Source organism: Hemicordylus capensis, chromosome 1, assembly GCF_027244095.1.
Source record: "Hemicordylus capensis ecotype Gifberg chromosome 1, rHemCap1.1.pri, whole genome shotgun sequence".
NCBI lineage: Eukaryota > Metazoa > Chordata > Lepidosauria > Squamata > Cordylidae > Hemicordylus > Hemicordylus capensis.
This window is the reverse complement of record NC_069657.1, coordinates 190,597,937-190,621,005: the sequence shown is the minus strand read 5'-3', so window position 1 is coordinate 190,621,005 and position 23,069 is coordinate 190,597,937. Positions and strand designations below refer to the sequence as shown.

At 39.0% G+C, this 23,069-nt stretch overlaps 1 protein-coding gene and 1 long non-coding RNA gene across 12 annotated transcripts in view; one reads left to right on the top strand and one right to left on the bottom strand.

Moving 5' to 3' along the window:
• FIGN (fidgetin, microtubule severing factor) overlaps window positions 1–23,069 on the top strand; it is a 178,491-nt gene that overhangs the window by 138,488 nt on the left and 16,934 nt on the right. The window lies entirely within an intron of this gene.
• Window positions 22,715–23,069, bottom strand: part of LOC128330021 (uncharacterized) — a 34,304-nt gene continuing 33,949 nt past the window's right edge. Inside the window, exon 3 of the long non-coding RNA XR_008309922.1 lies at window positions 22,715–22,887. This is a non-coding gene — a long non-coding RNA (uncharacterized LOC128330021). The remainder of the gene's footprint in view (window positions 22,888–23,069) is intronic.

Sequence of the window (23,069 nt, the reverse complement as noted above, 5' to 3'; positions counted from 1 at the left end):
GATAACCCCGTGCTGGCCCAGGAGGCCATGGTTTCCAACCCTGAAGCACATGGCGCTGGACTGGCGACATCTACCTGTCCTGTCGAACCTGTTGTTTCATGAACAGGGACAGATGCTACACCTGGGTGTTTGGTGCCTCCACTTGACTGCATGGTGGGTCCTGCTGACTTCCCCTTGAGGCTGAAGGAGGTTTTGATAGCTGCTTGGAAGCAGTCCACAAGAAAGTTGTATGACTACAAATGGACTCGTTTCATGTCCTTTGCTTCCCTGAATGGGTTTGATGCATTAATCCATCTGTACAAGACTCTTGTACCTACCTAATCCAGTAGTTAGACATTTTCTGAAGGGTCTAACACATTTGCTCCTGGACGATCCGGTCATGTCACCGGCCTGGGACCTATCTGTGGTATTGGCTGGTTTTCTACAGCTGCCCTTTGAGCCTTTTGTGTCTATTGACCATCGTCTCTTGACCTGGAAGGTCGCCTTTTTGGTGGCCATCACTTCCGCCAGGAGGGTGAGTGAGCTGAGGGCCCTGAGGGCTGACCAACTGTACCTGCAGTTCCATAGACAAGGTTGTACTCAGAATGGATGCCAAATTCCTTCCAGATGTGGTGTCCATGTTTCACTTCTCATCCCCACTCACTTTACCTGTGCCCTTTCCGAATCCTTCATCAGATGCAGAGAAACGGCTACTCCATTTGGATGTTTGAAGGGCCCTGTTCTTCTATGTTCAGAGATCTGATGAGTGGAGGAAGTCTCCCTCCTTGTTTGTTCTATACAATGGGCCATGTAAAGGGCTCCAGGTCTCAGCCCAATCTATATCCAGATTAGATAGTCTCCTCTATTGAATTTTGTTATCAGTTGGTCCATAAGCAGTTGCCTGCTACTGTGAAGGCACATTCTATTTGATCCGTGGTGTCCTCTATGGCCTTTGATCGTGCGGTCCGCATTATGCTATTGATATTAGAGCACATAATGATGCTGTATTTGGCAGGAGTGTCTTGCAATCTGTTTTCAGTTGATTTGTTTGTCCTGAAGTACATTCATTCTGGCTGTTTACATATTGCCTCTGTTTCTTCCCTTCTCCTTGGGTGCTTGCTTGTTATGTGCCTATATGTGTAGAAGACAGAGACCACGTTGAAGAACTACAGGTTACTCACCTGTAACATTGGTTCTTCCAGTGGTTATCTGTATTTCTACATGCCCTCCTGTCCTCCCTGTGGAGTTCACTGAAGCTGGACTCTGTGATTGAGGGGATGAGGAGTGGCGCAGCTGTATATAGCAGTTGGGGGCGGAGTTCCCACCCAAAGCAGGAGGAATCAAGCTTCTTGGATTCCAACGAGGTCTCTGCACATGCGCATAGCCCATATGTGTAGAAGTATGGATGACCACTAGAAGTACCAATGTTACAGGTGAGTAACCTGTAGACTCCATTGCTAAATACAATACTTGGAAATGAGTCCTATTCATTTCACTTGAACTTCATTCTGATGTTTGTGTGCAAACTGATATTCTACCCTGTTCAAAGGGCTTTCATCTGCTGATACTAATATTTGCAATGCCACATTTTTAAAAGAGAAGGAAAAATGTTTCACAGCGGTCACTGAGCTTTGGCAGCTGCTTTTTTGTGATCCTTTCAAGCAGCAAATGGAGATTGTGATGGGGTAGAAGCTGAGGAGTGGGATAGCACGTTCCTGGCATCTGACTGGTGTGTGGGTCTATGCTATTGTCATCTCTAGGAACATAGGAAACTGCCATATACTGAGTCAGACCATTGGTCTATCTAGCTCAGTATTGTCTACACAGACTGGCAGTGGCTTCTCCAAGGTTGCAGGCAGGAGTCTCTCTCAGCCCTATCTTGGAGAAGCCAGGGAGAAAACTTGAAACCTTCTGCTCTTCCCAGAGCAGCTCTGTCCCCTGAGTGGACTATCTTACAGTGCTCACATGTAGTCTTCCATTCAAATGCAACCAGGGTGGACCCTCTTAGCTAAGGAGACAAGTCATGCTTGCTACCACAAGACCAGATCTCCTCTCCGGTCCTCATCTGTATTCTTGTATCTAGACACAAGATACCTGGCAACTGTAACAGTAATCCTCACCCAAACATTGCTCTTGTGTCTCAAAGGTGGTGGAATCCAGGGGTGTACTTATCAATAGAGCAATAGACCTTTATTCCTGAGCTTTATCCAGTGAAGATCGGCTGACTTCCCTTCCCACTGCCCTCCTCCAAGATCGGTAATTTTACAGTGCTGCGTGGAGTGCCCCCTTCTGCAATTCCTATGTTGTCCTATTTCGTCTGTGATGACACCTAGCATTTCTCCTCATATCATATCATATATCATCTTCTTCTTTATATATATTTCTCTAAGACATACTCTTGGCTAATCCCATATGTGGCAGCTCTAGCGAGAGTTTGGAGAGCTGCCGGATAGCCACAGGTGGGAGGGAAGAAAATAGTGGTGGTGGCAGTGGCGGCTACAGCAGCACCCGGCTGGCCATTGGGGGTGGGGTGGCGCAAAAAATGGCAGTGACACTGACAGGCGGAAGGAGGCGGCAGGGATGGACGGGCGACAGGCAGAAGAAGGAGGCGGCAATGGAAGGACAACAAAATGGTGACAGCGGGTAAGGGGGGGTAGTGGCAGGTGGTGAACTAGAGGTGCAGATGCTCTGCACCCAGCCCAGCTGCTATGTTTTGATTTTTGGGATCATCTGTTCTTTTGTATTTTAATTATGCATTGTTTTAATTTTATTGTAAAACCCTTTGAGATTATTTTAATGAAAAGCGGTATATAAATTGAACAGTACATAAAATATCCATCTGATATGTACACTGTCTGTGCAATTGTGCATGCCTCCTTGCACTGACCACACCTCCTCTCACACCAAGTCCAGCGAGGAAATGACTGGATGGGAGGGGGTGAGAGAGGAAGGCAGGGAAGGGCCCATCTTCACTTCAGGGGAGGACCCATCTTCACTTCACTTCTGGAGCCCTGCTCCAACCTTGCTGTGCCCCTGGTGGGATCAGGATATCAGTGGTTTTGCTCTCACCCCAATCCTGAATATTGGACAGTCTCATTTCCTGTCCATGACTTATTTCAAATTTGCATATATTTAAAAGATGTAGCACACACATAAATGGCCAGGCCTCCCCTCATCTCACTCAGGAAGACCTGGCTTTCCTTATTGGAACAGTCAAAGAATATTTGATTCCAATTGTATTTCTCTTTGGAAAATAACAAAATTGAAAGGCAGTTAATATAGTCTTCTGTGGGGAGCACTTCAAACATTACAACCCTCTACAAGCTTGTTCCTAAATGGGAAGGTATTATCCTACTTCCCCCACCATACCTAAAAAGGGGGTGCCCAAGAAATCCAGCCTTACAGTGAAGGTGAAGTTGTTTGACACCACCTGAAGCCAATTCTGTTCCACCATGCAGCTCAAATACTGAGTTTGTGGAGCACTGGAGCCTTTGCAGGCAGTATATCACTGAAAGCATAGTGAGAGACAGTTTAATAATTTTTAGAGTTATGCTTTGTAACTGATCTTGGAAGTGTTCAGTACTCACTAGAGATTTATTGAAAAAACATTTCTGTCTTTCTCTCAAAAATAGTCAAAATATTTTAAGAAAGCAGCCATGCTCAGCAGCAGTTCTCATCCGTACATTTAGGGCATTCCCTCTCTTTAGCAGTCCAGACCTTTTTAAAAGAAATGTCATAGCTGGTTATCTTCAGCATAAAACAGTCCATCAAAGCTACCTTAGTGCAACCTTACCTCTTTAAATATCAGCCCATGCCCTGCAAACATTTGTTAAATCACGTGCCCTTTGGTTCAGCTGTGGCAAGCTTTCTGGTTTAATCCTTCTGAAGGTAGCTTCTCCTCTTTGTTTTTGTATAAATAGTAACTTCAGAAGTATTCATGAGACAGGAAAGACTGGAAGTTTTCTTTCAATATGAGTGAATTCCTGGAATTTGCAGATTTATTTATTGGGATGAATTCTCTAATTCTAAGATACACATGTGATGCATACATACAGGGCAATAGTCATAAACTTTTAAAAACTTGGGGCTAAACTCAGTGTATGGGATAAGTTGCCATGGCAGTGTCTATCACCTATGGAAGCTACTCCTAAGTTTGACTATAATGAGCCTCCCTTAATTGAATAGGAAGCTTCTTCAAGACATTATAACAGTGGTTGCTTTCTTGAAATAAAATATTCTAAAGGAAATTCCTATGTGCTCAATGAATTATAGAGGCTGATTGATTCTATCACTTTTTAAAATAAATATATAGCATTAAAATAACCACCCTTTCTATTCTAAAAGCTAGAATGACCAGCCAACGTGCAGCTATAGATTTGACAAATCTGAACTGCGTGGATCACTGTTCGCCCTCCATGAAATTCAGTGGGCAAGTAGCTGTCAGGCGTGGGGGCATAGTGACTATTTGCGTGCCATGTATTTGTCAGCCAAAAATTAAATGTTCTTGGATCACATTGGATGTGTGCATCTTTTCAAAACTAGATTTAAAAAACCATAATATTAAACAGTCCTCTTCATAGTAAAAGTTCAGAATTTTGAGAGAGAGATTTTATGAGTGCAGTCAAGATGTGCTGTCAAATCAAGAAATCTGGTATTCTGCTAAGAAAGTAATTCAAATTGTATTCTGTACTGTAATAATGCTACAAAACCAGTGCACATCAGGAACTGGTATGTACTTTTAAAAAATATGGTGGGTATATGTTAAGCTAAAATTTATAGCTAATTCCCAATATCACAAGCCAATCTTGAGATAAATCTGTAAAATGCAAATAGATGGAGTGTTCTGTATTGAACATAAAACCTCCTTGGGTTTTTTTTATTTCTCAGCTCCTACAGCTATCACTCAAAATAAAAGTTCTTTCCAAATCTATTTATATAACTTTTTCTTGTAGTACAGAACTCCAATGTAAGTATAGCACAGTGACTCTGAATATATATATGTGAGTGCGTGTGTATGAATGTCTATTGCGAGTCAGATACTGTAATCCTTGTGTATTTTATATATTATATATAAAATAGAAATTTATTCTTGCTTGTGTGCGCTCTTTCTTTTTTGACTGCTTTCCCATTCAATTTTGTAGTGGTTCCTTTTTTTTCCTTTTCTCTCCAATCTTGCATCCTCTGCTTTGGTGCAACTTTGATATAGAGGGCAATCAAGGTGATACAAATAGAAAGAAAGGAAAAAAAGATCCTATAATACAGATACAGAGGACAGCTGCATCTGGTAGATTATGTGATGCTGTTTGAGGGAATCCCATAGCCCCCTCCAATTCCTTCAGTGAATTGGATGGTAGGGTTCATAGCATGGAGAGCCCAGCCCTGTACCTTTTCTGTGGTTTCATCTTCTCTTAGCAACGAGATGTATTCTAAACAGAATTCTTTCAACTTGCATCTACTGTGGTGGTCTATACAGTTACTGTTTTTCTGAGGAGAGTTATATTTATGAATTGTTCAAAAATGCACTTATTTTCATTATTTATTAGTATGATTATATTTCTGTAGCACCCAAAAGTAAGCCTTCATTGTTAAATATACTTTTTCCTTTTCTATTGAAAATACTTCTCTGATCTATAGGGATGAACAAAAGATATCTCTCTTGTACACACTGCCATCGTTATAATTCCTTTTAATCCTGAGATTGTTTGGTCCTGTGCTTATCTGTTTAGAAAATGAAACAGGGCCACACAAAAATAAGGTATGGCTTCCACAGATTCAAGACTTCTCAGGTATGCAGAAGTCTATTAGTTCATAAATTAGAAGAGAAAATTTTAGGACTAAGGAATGTTGAGGGTGTCAGCATGGACAGGAGGGAGGAACGGAGAGAGATTGCATATCTGACCCTGTAATAATTTATAATATTCTAGGGTGGATTAGGGTTGTGGGGGGGATGCATACTACATAATTAAACTCCTTCCCCCTAGATTGTGGAGTGGATTCAAGAGGGAGGAAAGAGAAAAGATATATTTCTTCTCTTTCCCACTCTCCTAACCCCAGCCATATAGTGGGCTCACAGCTAGCCACCAACCTGAGCCAGTGGGATAAGGTTTCAAGTGGCTGGGAGTGCCATTTTCTCCCTTCTGTCCCTCATGAGCCTGAACAGTGCTACAAGGTATTTTCCAGACAGCCTGGAGTGCTCCTGTTTATTGCGGATAAATGGATGGTGGTGCTGGTAGGGTGTGTGTGGGAACACTTGTTCATTCTAACACTGAATTTGCTAGTTCTGTGCCTATCAGTTAGGCAGTCTGCATGCTTTGGATTAGGAGAATCCGAGGTTCAATACCTGGCATCCCCAGACTAGGAAAGACACTTCAGCCACTGCCAGTGTTGGTAATATTTGCCCAGATGGACCAATGGCCTGACCTGGTATAAGTTTAAGTAACTCTAACTTGTTTAATTTTTGTTCTTAACGTAGTTTACATGAGTGGTTCCAAAATTTGAACGTTTCTATTCAGTTAATATTTATTTCTCAGGCCTGGGTTAAAAACAGTTGCAAATTATGAAAAGATGGTAGGGACATCTTTTATAGGAAAGAATATACATATTAATGGTGTACGTCTGTTCAGTCATTGAAATCCATATATAAGCTTGGTTATCTGTATTTTTAGCAGGAATTTGAGATCCCCCCCCCCCTATATTTTACAGGAAGGCAGAATTATCTTTGTTCTAGTAGATTCTTCATTTTCAGATTGTATTTCACATTGGTACAGTACGGAAACAACATTTCCTGATCTCTTAACCATTGATATGAGCTTGGAAATGCCCCTCAGGTTCTTGTGCTGCTCCTCTATTCTTCCCCTTCCTTTTTCAGTGTTAACGGTGGTTAGTGGTGCACCAGGCTGAATGCTGACCAACCAAGGACTGGAGCTATATGGACAGAAGTTGGTTTCAAATTCTGGTTTAAAACTGAAGTATGGTTAACATTCAACTCTGAGCCATTTTTGGAAGGGTGATATATAAATCAAACAAATAAACTCTGTGCATATGTCACACTAACTGAAACAGGAAGAAAGTGCATTTTGGGAGAGGATGAGGAGCTTGAGAGTCCAAAGGGTGTTTTCAATCTCTTAATCACGGTTGAGGTACTAAGAAATTGTAGATCTGTGCCAAGCTATATCATTGGTAAACTCAGGCAGATTTCACAAAACGTAGATAGTTCTATGTGGAAGCCAGATGTAGTACTTAATTGATTTGCTTTTCTTCTCCATGTTATTCATGCCATAACTCTGAAATTTATATAGAGCATAACTTTTCGTCTTTTAGTAATCAGTTATCCTCATATTGGTGAACTTGTATACATGCTGGGAAGGCATCCTGGCTCACTGAAGAAGTAGACATAGACATCACAAAAGCAGGACATGTGTGCAAGGAAAACTGTGATTCCACTTGGGTGGGAAGATTTTTACTGGAAAATGTTTTTTTTTAGTTTGTAGTCAGCTCATCTAGGAATAGAACCAATGTGGATGTGATGTTCCTTCATCACTTAACTTTAAGTGATTAGGACTGGCCCATAGGCTGATGCACGTCCTCTCCACTCCCCCTTCACTTTTTAATGTGAATTTCCCATTAGCTGCACTAATTCCCAACCTTAACCATAGTGTAGTGTTATGTGTTGTATGCCAGTGTTAACCATTGTTGTTGCTAACTAGGATTCTCATCCTAACTCTTCAAACCAGAAGTTGAAGCTGGTATACAAACCCTGATGAAGAGGAAACCCATTTATTGTAAACAATCACAATTCCTCTACTAATAATACATATCCAGGACACTCAATGTCCTGTGAACTAAGCCTCCTCATAAAAGCATGAATAATCACTAGGGCAGAAATAAGCCCTGATTCAGGGTTCGGTTTAGTTGGTTTGGCTATATAATGTTTGCCATTTAGACCTCCCACATGCACATAGCTGATGATCTTCTGCTTGGATTTTTTTCTTTCTTTTAAGATAAATTTTATATTTTTATGTAAGGCCATAAGATATACAGTACATAAAAACAACAGAAGACGTATGTGTCAAAAAATTTCTGAGATCAAAAGAATGACTAATTAGTTTTAATCACTGCAATCAAACCAGTTTGCAACATTAGATTTGATACACACAGCACAATATGTTTGGAATCTTGCAACACCCAACAATTTATCTCCCTCCCTCCCCCCACCACTGTGCTTCCTGGTTCCATGTCAGGAACAAGGGTGAATTCTCTGTGATTTCTTGGGCATCTGAAATATTTTATGTGTTTTATGTCGCCAGGGGGCCCATGTCCCCCCCCCACAGTGGTGTGTGTGGCCCCCCAGCAGTGCATGTGAAGCTGGCTCCAACTGCTTGCCACTGTTACTCCTTGCCTGCCTGCAGCTGTTGTCACAGTTACCAACCCTTCCAGCTTCTGGTTTAGGAGCCAATAGGCCTGAAAATGGCGGTGGTGGGCGAGAGGCTGAGGATGAGTTGGGTGAATGGCAGTAGTAGTAGTAGTAATAATTAATAATAATACACTTTATTTGTTAGCCACCCCATAACAGGTTGTTCTCTAGTGATAGACAGATGGGCTGGCAGGCAGCAACAGGAGGAGTGGCCAGGGAGAAGTGAGCAAGGCAGCCCGCAGAGGTGAAGTGGCTCATGTTCTAAGGACACCTTGGAACACTGGTAGCTCCATCCCTGCTTGGGGAGGAATGAGGAAAATGTGTCAGTTTTAAATGCCTCTGTATTTGCTTCTTGACATATTAAGCCTGTGCTAGTGCTTTTAATACAAAATGTATATATGAAAATGGTGTGCCTTGCTGTATGAACCCCTGCTAACTGGGCAAAGAGGCACCTTTTACCATGGTGATTCTCTTTATTTATTAGGGGGAGAGTAACTATCCACCCTATCCACCCCCAGCACAGTACTTCCAGTGACTGTTGCTGGTGTCTATCTTATGTTTCTTTTTAGAAAATGTGCCCTTTGGGGACAGGGTTTCATCTTATTTGTTTATTATTTCTCTGTGTAAACTACCCTGAGCCATATTTGGAAGGGCAGTATATAAATTGAATTAATAATAATAATGTGAACAAATTAAAGAGTCAGATCAGAGTCTCCAGATGTTTATATCTGGTTGAGGAAAATGTAAGACAGAGTACCTGTGGTGTCTTATAGACCAAACAAACTGCACTAGTTATTGATACACAATTGATATTGGAAAGCATCTATTTTTATTTTCACAAATCCATATGTGTTCCGCATTTCAGAGGTATAGCTGTCATTCATACATGATGTTAAGTTTTAAATTTGTTACTTAAAAGTCTCCAGGAAGGCACTCCAAAGCCATTGCAGAGACTCAGTGAACTACTGCTGTCTGTAAACAGTCTTTAACAAATGAAAGTGTTGCAGTATTGGGGATTATGCAACAGTTTGATGCAGAAGCTTTTCTGGATCTACATACGAACTCAGTTCAGATTTAAGAAGCTGGCAGATAGTTTGATCTGATAGCTATAAGAATCCACCTGAGAGTAAGTTCTGTTTTTGCTGCTCTTTAGGTGCAAAAAAAGTGCACACCACAAAAAGAGGATGGAGCTGGCATTAATTTGGCAGTCTCAGTTCTCATAGCCTTATTGATTTTGAAAGCTGCAAACAGATATGGAGGCTTATTGGCTCCAATTAGGATTACTGATGTTTGGGGGCGAGGATAAATAAAAAAGGTGTTCTGAGGGGAATCGCTCAGTAATGGAATTCTCTTTAACATCTTATCATGAAGTTCTGTTTCAAGGGAATTTAAAGTCTCCTGTATTCTTTTTCTTGGTGTTTCTGCTATTCATAAATTGTGCTCATTTTACAATTGAATCCAGCTTCAAAGCTTTTTCCCAAGCATATTATATTTTTCTGACATAATTTTAAGCAAACCAAACCATATCTGCATCCTAAAACGAGGAGCTGCTTTCTATAGTGAAAACTCAAAGATACCATCATCAGTCCACTGTGTGCTTTCACTTTATAATCTCGGAACACCTATTATGCCAAGCACAGATCGGTCTAATGAGAGAATGAAAGCCGTGGCTATTCCCCAAGATCTACTCCCTGTATTTTTAATTAGTCCGATGCATTCCCTCTCTTTTTTCCTTTTTAAAGCTTTTTTCCCCCCCTGTGCACCTAGTGTTGGGTCTTCATGGCGTCTCTGGTGATTAAAAAACTCTCTGTCTCACTAATAGCTATAGTTTTATGAATAATATATGCAGGCATGTTACTTTTGAAGTATTACAAATCTTGCTATTAGGTGTTTAATAACTGCTTGGGCTTGATGGCACTTGAGATATTGCTTAGGAAAAAAGAGTTTATTTAAATTTTTAAGTAAATTTTAAAGTTTTATTCATTCAAACAGTGGCATGTTTGTTAATTACTGAGCATGTAGCACCCAGGCAAACGTGGCTAAAAAGAAATACAAGTGTGCCTGATGTGTGGAACCTTTCTTGTATATGTCCTCTCCCATTCCTTCCCCACTCCCATGCTTCCAATAATCTTTTGAGTTAATGCCATACATAAAGCTCTATTAAAGCTTGATAGCATTCTAAAATTTGCTGTGGAAATATTTAATTTTTCTTAAATATGAGGATTGCATTCTCAATATACTATAGGAGGTGGTGATAGGACTATAGATTATATTGCAGTAAATCTAACATTGCAGCCACCAGTTCCTCAAGCTTAATTATGACACTACTAAATGTGAAAATCTATTCAGTGCTAGGAACACTTTTCACATTACATTCCCGCTAAAGATTGGCTGTTAAGAGCTCATTACTGGTAGTTTTCTAAAGAGCGGTTTATTAAACACTGTTACCTAATAAGCATCTTTGGTGGTGCAAATTGCTGAAAACAGTAATGAGTCTGATTAGACTTCATTTCAATTACGACAGCTTGTCTAGCAGGCAAAAAAAAAACCACCCTCTTTTCCTTGAGGCTTTGGAATCTGGCTATAAGACATTACTTAGTTTAAAGGAAAATGCTACCTCTGTGTTTCCTTTCCACAGTTCAGTAATGAATAGAAAATTGTCTAAGAAGCTGCCCAACTGACACTGGAAACCAGAGGGACAGAAACATGTGCACGATGCTGTGTGCTTTTAAACTAGCAAAGGCTTCCCTAAATAAGTGTGTGTGTGTGTATAATATACACACACGCGCACACATTTGCTTAGTAAAATATATAATAAAAAGTCTGCATAAGCATTCGTCTGCTTTAAAGAACTCTAAATAAAAGATGAGTTCTTCACTTTTAAAATGACTTGTACAATGTATGCCTTCTTCTAATTAGCATATTCCACTTTTCAATTGTTTTGTCTGTAAATCTTTTATCCAGCTATTGAGGTTTTCTGATTATCAAGGCAATTTGAAGCATTCAACTTTTAAAACCAACATTCTTGCAAATTATTTTAAAATGCCCAAGCTGATTATAATGTTAGGTTGTTTAAGTGAGTATTCATTCACTTCTAAGCTCAACTTGGTTGTAAAATGTGTTAACTGTATTTAATGACTGTCTCTCTATTAAATCATGCCTTGAACATTATTACTGAAAATAGGGTGGGGAGGCGGGGTGGACAGAGAAAGATGTGGTTAATGTATAAGTCCTTAAGTGATTAGCTGTCACTGCTGCTGTTTAGTTGCTCTAGCAAGATTTTAATGAATCTATATGAAGTGAATAGGAGTCCTTGTTTTCACACTGTCTGAGGTCTGTGGATGATTGTTATACTGCTGTTTTGTGTAAAACTTGATTATTATTTTTTTAAGCTGACAAAATATGGAAATTGTGGCCATGGAGAAAGGCATGACAAAAGATTAGGAGACTATCACAAATAGTAATGAGTATAAAGTTGTTGAATTAGCTCCAATATAATAGCAAATGCATAAAGGACCAACTATTAGTGCATTGAATGTTACAACCCTTAATGAACTGATCAGTATGCAGTTAAGAAAAATGCCCATTAAATAAGTTACACTTGCTAAAGCTTAGATATATGGTGACTAAAAGAGATAACTTTTATTTTAAGAGTCATTCCTTATTTAAGATCAAGGCCTGAAAGACCACATGGCAAATTTAAAGTGTGTTTTTTTTTAAGCAGGTTAAAGTTTTGGTTGGCTGTAGGTTATACTTGTCTATAATAGTTATGGGCGAATAATGCCAATCCACGTAATTGGGAAATATCAATATCTGCAAAGCAACCCTTGTTGCTTTTATATGAAAGATCTATTTTCAGGTCATTTTCCTTTTGAAGTCATTCATAGAAAACTCATCTAACTAAGGTAGTGTTGCATTAACTTGAGGAAGTTGTATTAATTAATAAGGACTTCTGAAATCTGTTTGTTCATCTTATTTAAGAATTGTTCATGTATATCAACTATAACATTTCCTCCTTTTATTCTGAGAAGGTTTTTGGCTGAGCCTAAATTTCAAAATGTTTAAATATATTTAAACAAATGGCAAATGGTATAATGCAACTAATTTTACTTTGAACTACCTGCATTGTATATACAATAGGATGTGGTTACTTTTTGATTAGGTATCTTGGTTTATTTGAAGATAGGAGAAAATTTTGGACTGACAGAATGAGTGGAAGAAAAAACACAATTAAAAGCATTCTGAGGAAAGCGTATAATAGCAGGACAGGATTCTTAAAGACCAGTGCCTTTGTTCACCTCCCCATCAAAAGTATACACAGTCATATCACCCACTCTATGCTTCCTTCCAGACAAAGTTCTGATTTTCCTGCATTAAAATGAACTTTGCTCATATGAGCCAAGGTGCATGGGACACACATGAAGAGTCAGTGTTTGTAAGGACATTTTTGCTCCCTTTTTCTAGAGCTATGATTTGGGTTGAGGAGAGAGAGTGACTAAAGTTAATCTCTCAGTGAACTCTCATGTTTGCAGAGTTTCAATGCACCATAATATGTAGATACAAGGCACTCTCTTGGAACAATCAAATTCCTGTAAGTTATTTTAAAAAATGCCACAATACTTGCCCCATTGGAGAAGCATTCAGCTAATGAGCTATTCCCCATTTTGAAATATTTCATTTCAAGCCCTTTAATTGGATGAACAAGCAAGGAAGCATGTTGATGGACTACATAATTGAGAGGTGTAAGCAGAGGGAATGTTAATCTTACCCTGGTGTTCCAGTGTGTCAATTTGTTTAGTCATTCTTTTGCCACTAATCTTGTTTCTCTGTAGTACAGAGAGGATGCATGGCAAGGAAAAAGAGAGAGGATGTTATACAAACAGCCAAATCCAGGGAGCTGGTCCACCCTTTAGTCTGATTTGTCCTAACAAAAATGAGGTTTGTGCGGTGTCAGATTATTTGATGTATCAGTGCTTTGCAAAGGAAATGCTAGTTGCTGTGTACTAGGTTTGCCTGACTAAGAAATAAGTAAAAGTATTTCATGATCTGGCAAACTGTGTTAATTAAGAACAAAAACTGGAATTATTATAACAAACTTCAATTTAGGGGAAAGTTTGTATATATCAGAAGAAGCCTCTCTCCTGGTTGAACCTTTAAGACGCGTTACGTACAACTTGTGTGTAGTAATTGGCAGCAGCCAGGGAGTAAGAGTGTGTGTGTGTGTGTGTGTGTGTGTGTGTGTGTGTGTGTGTGTGTAAAAGACTGCTGTTGCTGCTAAAAGCACTCCACGCTTAATCCTGGGCCACGTCAGTAGCATGCTAAAGCAGTTTATCTTTATATGTCGTCTTGTATCTCAGAAACAACACTAAACCCAGCAAAACTCATTTCATATGTAGCCCCCCCACCCCCGCCACCGCCCAGTGTTCAGATCAAAGTTATTTTCTTCAGGCTGAACTAAATTATACGCAGGTCCTGGGAGTGAAGGACACTGAATTAATGCACCATGTCACCCAGTCATGGCTATAGAATATTTTTCTTCCAAGCCTGAAATGCAACAGCTTTGTACAATTGTATTAAAAATTAATGTATGGATTACCAAAATATGTAAAATGCACAAATGACTTAAGCAAATTTTTGTAAAGGTTTTTTGTGTTTTAGAGTCAGCTTAAGAATGATCCCCCCCCCCAAGGAGAGTGTTAGAGTACTTCTAAATATACATCTAATCAGTATTTGCTCTTGTTTAGCTTATTAGCAGAGAGGTACTCTAATCTCAATAAAGTAATTCTGCATAACTTGAATGGATAGGCAGGTGCTAGATTGGGATATTCAATGGCATTAGGGATGAGAAATTCAAAAGAACAGAGCAGTTATTTTAGATTAGGGTAGTGTATTGGCCTCGCTAAATGTGCATGGTGACCCCTGTTAGTTTAGTGTATTAGTTCAAGATTGACCACCATTTATTTCAAACTTTCCAAAATGCCTTGCTTTCATATCCTATAACAGAACAGGCCCATGCAGAGAGGTCTCTAGCATTAACCCTGCTGTATCTTTAAAACGTTTTCATGTTCATAAAGGGTGAATTTAAGGATTAAAACTAAGCAATTGGCATTCATAATTTTGTTGTGTTATTTTGAAGAAGGGAGGCTGCTACTTCAAGCAACAAAATACGATAGATGAAAATGTTACTGATTAACCTTAGAACTAGTGTTAATGGTTACTGTGTCTCTCATATATACTACTAAGGGCAGCAAGGGGGGGGGAGAACCTCACTGAAAAAATATTATGCAAAGCTGCATGCCCTATCCAGAAACCTGTAAGCATAAGAATACTTGCGGATCTCTTTGGCTGTGCTTCCCGCTAAGCAGATTATTGGGGAAGTCTTTTTCTTTTTCTTTCTTTCCTTTCCTTTTTCTTTGCTTTCTCCATTACATGGAAGGCACAGGGGGCTACACAAACATGATACCTTCTGCTACACATATAGATTGTGTAGTTCATGCATAGGATCAGGGAGGAGACTGGACATAATAATCTGAACTGCTTATAGCAACTTCTTGCATTCATGGAATGGGAATTCACACATAAATCACATCCCTTTCTGTAATATAATAGAAAATATTAGGATTCACATTCATTTGAAGCCAAGCATCTATTTAATCTAATTTATTTCCATGTTGAAATACTCGCTTGTTATTTACAAGGGAGTAAATAGCATGTTAGAATAAATAAATAACATGTAAGAATAAATAAATGTAAGAATGTTGATGGAGACAAACAAGTTGTAATATGTAATCTGTGGATCACACATTTAAACCTACTGTTATATATGAATGCAGAGTTTTCATATTTTTTAATTTATTATTTTTATTTAACATATTTTTATACCACCCAGAACTTACGTCTCTTTAGGTTTCTTTCTTTCTTTCTTTCTTTCTTTCTTTCTTTCTTTCTTTCTTTAGGAACATGTATTAGATTCTCTTTTCTCCCAGATTAGCAGATCAGTCAAAATGTTAAAATGTTTTGTGTACCTTTCCACTAAAGCTATGATGTATGGATGCTTTACTGGTGTGTGCTCTCTTGCAAGCACTTTCAAAAGCAATAGCTCCAACCAAGAGAGAAATGGCAAAGTCAAACCCTATATGTGTGCTTAATTTCTACATGCAGCCAAAATTCTGCATTTGTCCATCACTGCCCAATTAAGGATTTGTGTTATAATTCTTGCACACTTTTACTTGGAAATAAGTCCAACTGAACTCGCTAGGTTTAATTGCAATATTTAATATATAGTTATTTGTTTGATTAATGCATTTCAGATGTTTCTGGACAAGTGCTTTTGCAATACACACTTCAGATTATTGGTGGGGTGCGTTAATCAGTGTTCTGGACACATCATATATATGGAAGGCCTTATATTGCCTTATATATATGGAAGGCCTTATATGTTCTTCTCTAAAAACTTGCACATGTACAGAAGTTATGGAAGAAATGTGAAAGATGACAATAAAAGAAGATTGTGAATGAATAATGTGCTGTGATTGTCCTGCATTTCTATATGTATTCCCAGAGGCATATCTAGGGAAAATAGCGCCTAGGGCAAGCACTGAAATTGTGCCCCCTGTCCAAACATCTGACACCCATCTTTCAGATAACTTTACCATAATATCAGCTGAAAAATACAAGTCAAGCTCGTTAATCTTTTAATATTTCAAAAACTATTTAGCAGTGGACGTAGCCAGACCAAAAAATGCTGGAAAACTACACATTTCAATATGCTGAGGCTCATGAAATACCCAAATATTATATGGAGGTGTACTTGGGAAACTAAACAGAAGTGCCTGTCTAATTCGCTACTATGCATTGTAGCATCACTATTACATAAGTTTTAAAAATAAATTGAGAATTTGACTTTTCCCAGATAATCTGAAAATAACTAAAGGATATGCAGAGTAAACTGTGTCACTGCTTAGAATATATTCTAGTATTTCCAAAAGACAGTTAAAATGAGAGAACGAGAGCAAAAAATTCCAGGGCCTTAATACTAAGGATTTCACACTGATTCAAAGACAAACTCATCATTCAGCTCAGTATTCACAAGCCCTGATTCTCTGTACATAGTGCCAAACTGAATATGTGTACAGTGACTTATATTATATTAAATTTGTTTTAAACATTTTTTACCTGTAGCCCCTTCGGGGGGCTTCCTAAAGACCGGGGGGGGGTTGTCTGCAAGGTTCCCCCTCCCCCCGCCGGCCTCTTAATTCACCGCCACAGCCCATGCCAAGCTGATTTTTGGGTCTGTTCAAGCCTGCAAAGATCATTGCGGTGGCCATTTTGGAGGCCACCACGCATGCTTAAATGGCCTCTGTGAGGCCTGGCATGGCCTAGGGCCTCACAGAGGCCATTTGAGCATATGCAGTGGCCATTTTGCTTTTGGCGACCATTTTAAAAAAAATTAATTCTAGAAAGTGGCGCCCCCCCCCTCAAGTGGCGCCCGGGGAACGTGCCCTGCCTGCCCCACCCTAGATACGCCCCTGTGTATTCCTAAACTGAATGGAGGTTCTGGCCGGAAAATAACTAAATATTATGGTGATGGATTAAGAGTTCCAGTACTCTATGCTGAGTCTCATTTTGGAAGCCATGCTTCCCTCTTCTTTCTGCCTGTCTTTCAGCTACTTTTAGCCTGTTGAATATTTTGAATAAATATTGAAAATATTGAATATTGTTGAATAAATACTTTTTAGAAAAAAATTAATATGTTCAAAGTGTTCATATGTAGTGTGTACATATGGTATGGCAAATTCAGAAACTCCTTGAATGTTCACATTTCCCATAATTCTTAATTTGATTTCCATGATTTTCCAGTAAAATATCGCTTGGATCCTCAGTGTCTCTTGTACAAATGGAAGGCACTCCTGGTGTGTGTGTGTGTGTTTGGGGGGGGTGATCTTCACCTTTCCCTCCTTTAATCTGCAATCCCCTGAAAATCCTCTCCAGAGGGTGTGCAGCAGGAAGGGAGGGATTCATGAAGATTGTCCCCTCGCTGCACAAACTGCTTCAGTTTGCACCAGGGCTTTTTTAAGGCATGGGGGCAGAAGGTTCATTTGAAGCACCCCACCCCACCCCTGTCATCTCTTCAGCTGGTACACTGTGTCATGTTACATATATGGTGGAATATATCATTTGCATAGTTTTGCCATTTTTGCAACAGCACTCTGTGCAGTATATCAGTCACTGTATCTGCTGTCAATATAGCAACCCAAAGTACTGAAATAGCTTTTGATACTGGGGTTATATTATAACTGATTGGTTTTACTGCCTTGAATGAAAAGGATTGATCTGATCATTTCAAATGCTGAACCATACTTTGGATAGAGGCCCTCCATGCCCATGCTTAGGCAGTTGCCTCACTTGGCCCCTCCTCCCGCCACAAAGGCCTCGTTTGTGCAAGAGCAACATAGGATCCAAGCCATTGACATTTACCATGGCAAATTGTAAGTATCATAAATAAGCCTCATGGCACAACCTTCTGACTGTTAACAGTAAAACTCAAGGTCAACCAAATACTTTCAATAACTGTTTGTATTTCAATCTAACTTCTATTGTTTATCAGGAAATATTGATGTTTACTAGAAAAGGCTGAAGAATGCTCAGAACTAGGAGAAAAGTTATCAGTGTTTATATATTATTTGCTATTATGTATTTAACAAACAATAAAATTCTCATTTGTACTGAAACGTGTTGTATGCAAAATGGTGTTGTTGTTTTTTAAAGGACTCTTGCCTCCACCTTATCTCTTCAATCCTCAAGAGTTTTTAAAATATATTTTTTTTTACTAGTTTTCTACCCCCAAATTGGTCTTTGGGCATGATCCACTTTGAAGTCCCACTAATTTTGATGGAAGAAAGCTAAACTTCTGCTTTGCTTTATACCACTTTCAATAAAATGAACTGGACTTAAACATGTGTAACTTGGGCTGGACTTTGCTCTTTGTTACTGGCTGCCGTGGAGTGATATTGGCTAAGTGAATGGACAGGAAGAGGGTAGAGTATAAGATACAGGAGAAACACATTGCAGGAAGCAAAACTTTGATAAATACATTATAAAATGTCCCAATGCATGCAACATTTTACATGCAGCAAACAAGTGATGAATCACTGCAAGTATAATTCCAAATAGAAATCATTTGGATGGGACTCAAGTATTTAACACTTGAGACCTCTCTGCTAGGAAAATCTCTGCCACATTTTTTATTAGTTGGTCTATTTCATTAGTTACTCCGTTCATATGTCAATCTATCCCTTTTTGTTTGAAAGAGATTTTTTGGTGTGTGCAATTTCAACAATACTTGCTAAACACATTTAAGGCAGAAATGCCTTCATGATTGTTGGAAGTTCAGAGCCTCATGTAAATGAGGAGAAAAGGATTGGGGGGTGGAAGTGAGAGTAATTTGCTGCAATTGTATTGTAATTGGCAGTCGTGAGGTGTGAAAGTGTGATTTAAAAGGAATAATCATTTGACAGTATTTAAATTAGATAATTGGGTTGTAGCTGAGTCTACAGGTTTGAAAATTGTTCTATAACCAGTTACAAGCTCCCAATTGGCGCACTATGTTTTTCTACTATGTGTGTTCTCTGTAGTGACTACTGGGTTAAAATATCTGATGCAGAGGGGAACATTTTAAATATTTGAATGTTAACTGTCATGCAAAAGTTCTGTTCTACAAGTATCTATTAGGAACTTTTAAAGATAATGGAAGTCTTTGTTTTAATATTAACCAGTGAATGTAAAATTGGAGTGTGGGTTGAGATGGGGGCAGGAGGAGAAAGTTACTTATACTAATGTAGTCCCATACATCTCAGTGAAATTACAGCATTGTGTGATACTTTGAACTACATGTGACTTTGGTATCTGCGGAGGTTCCATTCTCCGCTACTACCGTGGATATTGAAACCTTGGGTACCGAAGCATTAAGTCTTCAGTACCCGGGGGGGGGGGGGGCGCGGTTAGGTTCCAGGAAACTGGAAAACGGCAAAAATAAACAAAAAAATTACCAAAAGGGTGGCAATTCCCCTCCCATGCTCCTCGGGTCTCCAGGTGTCAAGGAATGCCCCTGCCAAAGTCCCAATTTTCCTAGGAAAAATCACAGAGAGAAAAAATGTGTGTGTGTTTTTTTTTTTAAAGGAGTTGCAAATGAAGAGAGAAAAGTCCCAAGGTGCTGTAAACTAATTATTTGAGCCCAATGCATTTCGGCCGAAGCCTTCTTCAAGGGCAAACTAGGACAGATAACATGAAAAATGTTAAAATATGCCATCATAAAACTCTTAAAACACAATAATATTAAAATGACCTGTTGTGAAAACTATAATCCTTGTGCACTTACATCTTATCCAATGTAATCTTTCTTCAAAAACAGGAAACAATCTAGAAAATTTAAAATAGTATTTCATTTTGCAAACACAGTAAAGGTAAAGTGTGCCGTCAAGTCGGTGTTGACTCCTGGTGACCACAGAGCCCTGTGGTTGTCTTTGGTAGAATACAGGAGGGGCTTACCATTGCCTCCACCCACGAAGTGTGAGATGATGCCTTTCATCATCTTCCTTTATCGCTGCTACCCGATCTAGCACCTGTGGGGATTTGAACTGGCAACCTTCTGCTTGTTAGTCAAGCATGTCCCCGCTGCGCCACTTAAGGTGATGCAAACACAGTCCTTGACCCCAAATAACACCTGTTATTTTAAAAAGTTGTACACTGCCCAGAGCCTTTGGATGGGGTGGTTTATAAATGTAATAAATAAACAAACAAATTAAATAAAATGGAGCCATAAAATGGCTCTTTTTCTTAAAATGGTGGCCGGAAATGACCTCCAAGGTCATTCTGACCACCCCAAACCTGCAGATATACAGAATTAACCCCCTTTTAACCTTTAAAATAAAATATGCTGAGGTTGGATGTCAAATCCCCGACCACAGATACACGAATCCATAGATGCCAAATGCGCAGATAGCAAGTTTCTTCTGTATCTCTTTAGAATTATATATCTACACATAAAGGAATGGTGTATAAAGGCTACATCCTAAACACACATACATGGAATGAATGAATGGACAAATAAATAAATAAATAGAAATTTGAAGGTCTTGCTTCCAATTAATGTGATTAGGACTTCTGCTTTCACATATGCTTAGCAAACATGGGCTTTTAATCTGAGCACAGTGTGCAAGGGATGAAGTTTGTGCAGCATCCAGTTTACATCACTGGAATCTCAGGTAGTTGCATGGAACTAGATTAGACTTCTGATCTTCAAAATATTTATATGACAGCCTCCCCCCAGGTAAAAGCTCTTTCCTTCAGGCTCCAGAATAATTTACTGCAGCAAGGAGGGCTATGTATTTTTAAAAAAATGTTAAATTTAAAATATTTTACTCGTAACAAAACTCAGTATTCCAAGATTCCTTCTATCTACAAAATATTTAAATTTCACTTATTCAAATCAATCAAATTTAAGGAATGTTCACATTGGCAGACTATAATAGGGCTAGGGGAGACAGTTGTCTGGGGGCCCACTGCCTTGGGGGGGGGGCCCGGAGGCAAGTCACATGACTGACTCCCCAAGCCTCGCACCCTCCTGAGCTTCCTTCAGTTGTATTCATCCTCCGAAATTGATGTGAGTGTTAAGTCCTGGAGCTGCCAGAACAGCATGTTTTTCTCTAGTACCATTAAATGACTTGCCCACAATTTACAAAACCTTTTAAAAAATAATTTAGGATGATGCTCTATTGTGGCACATAGGGTGTGTGTGTGTGTGTGTGTGTTTATTGTCTCTGGGCCCACTCCAACCTTGCTACGCCCCTGTTGGCAGTTACTGCTGGATGCTCCTCTGCCACAGTAGGCATTGCAGAATTTATAATTAAATTAGTGCTGGAAAATAGAGCAGTAATGGGATTCCATTTTCCCCTGGAATGCTAGAGGGAGAGTGTGGGCGGTTTGGCAGTGGAAATCGCTTGGTAGCGTTCCTTTTTCAAAGGCAGCCTTCTCCATATTGAGTATCCACTACATTTCCTCTTGTTATGCAAGCAAGCAGAAGTGGCTGCATGTACCTTACAAATTGCAGTATTATTATTAATTATGTATCTATACAATATTTATCCAACATCAATCTTTTAAACAGCCATTTTTTGTGTGTGTATGTTTTAAAGTCAATATTATTATCCCCCAATTATGGATTGGGAGGTTGAGAAATAGTGGCTTGCTCAAGACCAGCAGTTGAGCAGGTTTATAGCTGACCTAAGATTTGAACCAGAGGGTTTTCCAGTCCACAGCTTGTTCTCTTAACAAGTACACTATGCCAGAGTTAATGTGTATCTACTGCTGTTTGAAAGAGTACACTTAAATGCACACTTACTTTTATTCATTAAACTCCCAAATTCTTTTTCTGTTCAGTGTATAATATACTTTGTATGCAGAAATGACAATGCGTGTAAGATTTGGTCCAAGCTTTCTAAAAGCGCAGGGCTATGAATCAGAATTGTCTGTATTAAGGACCTGATTCTTCAAGGTACTGAGCATCTTCAACTCAATGAAGCCAAACGCTTAAGAGCACTTGACATCTTTGAGCACTGGGACCTCATCTAAGTTGATGGATGTTTCGCCTTTGCTACAGAATCAGGAGTCTGCATTCAATCACTTCACAGTAATTATTATAGCCCACATTCTAAATGTTCAGTCTTTTGAATAGTTTGTTACTTGAAGAACTGAGAGAGTACAACAGCCTTATAGAATGAAACGTACTGTATGCTACTGGAATTGTCAATGTAGTGTGCCTTTTTGATAAATATGAATCTCAGGCTGAGCAATATTCTTTTGAATTTGAAAACATCTGAATTGAGTTATGGTTGCAAGGAGATACATGTATCAATTTTGCAGTGTGCTGACACATTTTCACATTTGGATTTTGGTATGTTTGGTCTGCATCATGTGTAAGAATGCGCATGCATGAAGTGTCTGTTTCCAATGACTGTTTTGATGTGGAAGGTAACTTTAAAATGAGCTCACATGTGTTCTGCGAAGCAAAAACCATAGGCTTATCTGAGCCATAGATTTATCTGAGGGATGTGCATGTGCAAAGCTCCTATCAGTCTGCTTCTAATGGATAATGGGATGCAAATCTCACAGCCTTAACACTTTGGCCTTAATTCAGTAGACCAACACTATAAATGCAGGACATATGAACATCCTTTAAATGTACAGAATTTTATGTATTGCTGCATTGAATCCTTTGACAAAACAATGAAACTACAGAGAAGCAATTGTTTCCTTTTACCTTGGTTTACACTGAAGGTATGTTCATAAAAACATGATACTCTGCCATGATACTCCATACAATTTGAATGAAGTCTCACTGTTAAATTAAATCCAGAATTTTTCCACTTTTTTCTTGACTATTTTTTTCTTTCTTCCCTCTTAATTTTCTTACCTCAATCTTTCTTTCTTTCTTCATTCTGCATTGAAATATGACAAAAACAGTATTTTTCTTTTGCTGCCAAACAGTTTGGAATACCATATTATATTTAAAGTTACAGTTGTATGTATGTATGTATGTATGTATTTATTTATTTATTTATTTATTTAATCAATCAAATTTGTACACTCCCCCAAACTTTCATCTCTGGGCAGTTAACAA